The sequence below is a fragment of the Elephantulus edwardii genome, unplaced genomic scaffold (genome assembly GCF_000299155.1).
Source record: "Elephantulus edwardii isolate Elephantulus edwardi_28Jun2011 unplaced genomic scaffold, EleEdw1.0 scaffold00074, whole genome shotgun sequence".
Classification (NCBI taxonomy): Eukaryota; Metazoa; Chordata; class Mammalia; order Macroscelidea; family Macroscelididae; genus Elephantulus; species Elephantulus edwardii.
Genome location: NW_006399824.1, coordinates 10,099,259 through 10,100,595, shown reverse-complemented (window position 1 = coordinate 10,100,595; position 1,337 = coordinate 10,099,259).

Sequence of the window (1,337 nt, the reverse complement as noted above, 5' to 3'; positions counted from 1 at the left end):
GAATTTTTTGTCTTCCTGATAATGAGACAAAATACATATTTAAGGGTATATTACTAGGTCTTCTACAGCAAGTGTTTCAAGTCTCTCTTACTTTGAGCAAGCAAGGCTGTATCACCTGGATAACACAGGCTGTGGATTAAGTCTTCCTCCTATCCTGATGCCATATTTTTCTTCACAGAATCCAGCTTCTTGAATAATTTGTTCAGCACACAGACTGGATAGGTATTGATACACATTCCTCCTGATTTTTAAACCCATGCAGTTTTAGAGAATAAGAAAATCCTGCAAATGGCGATCATGCAGGACCTAGGAGGAATGCAAGTATCTCTCTCTGATTAACACTCAGAGCTTTTCTAGGGTTATTTATTTCCCATGGGAAGGAATGCCTTTAAGGGGTAGAAGGAGGTGTGATGTTTGCACCACTTTTGTCTGATGGCTGCAACTCTTCTTTCTCTTCAACATAGACATACAACTCAAGATATAATTTTGTGCAAAGGATTCTGGGGAAAGATGTAAAGCCTCATTGTGAGTCATTCTGTCTTTTGGTTCAAAAATCTCCTCCCTTATTACATCATTACTTAATCAAGTAACTCTAATGTGCATGAATGCAACTCAGTTCCATCTAGTCATTTGTCTTCTGAAAACAAACAAAAAGCACAACAAAAAATAAGCAAACAAACCAACCTTTGGTTCTATGTTTCCTTTAGATATGAAAACAATACCCGTCAGATGTTAGGACTATACCTTTTGATCAAGACCTTACTGTTCCTCACAAATTTGTTTTTGTTTTAATAAGTGCTCAGCTAGGTGTATACTAATACATGCATGTAAGCTACAATAATAGAATGTAAATACATGTAAGTAGATTCACTTGATTTTTTCTTTCTTATTTTCCTAATGTCTTAGACATCTTTTGGTTTTATTTCTCTAGATCAATGATGTGTTGTAGTAGGATACATGCATCTAAAACAAAAATCTCTTGAGCTAAACATGACCATTAATACCTGGTAAATAAACAATCAAAAATTAGATCAGTTCTCCTTTCAGAGAAAAGTAAGATCTAGGATAATGAGGAATGATTTTATTTTATCTTCAATACTTATGTGTGCATGAATTAGGGTGTAGGAAAAGAAATCACTCAATTGCCATAGTAATTGTGGTTTTTCATAATTAATCACAAGTTGCAGCAAGAAATACTTCATGGTATCTAAAATAATTTATGCACATAGCTTTACCACCCACCACCAATTGGTATACCATCTATTCCTGGAGCCTTATTTTTGGCCATGTCCTTCAAAGCAGCCTGAACTTCTTCTTTCATCACCATAGGCTCTTGC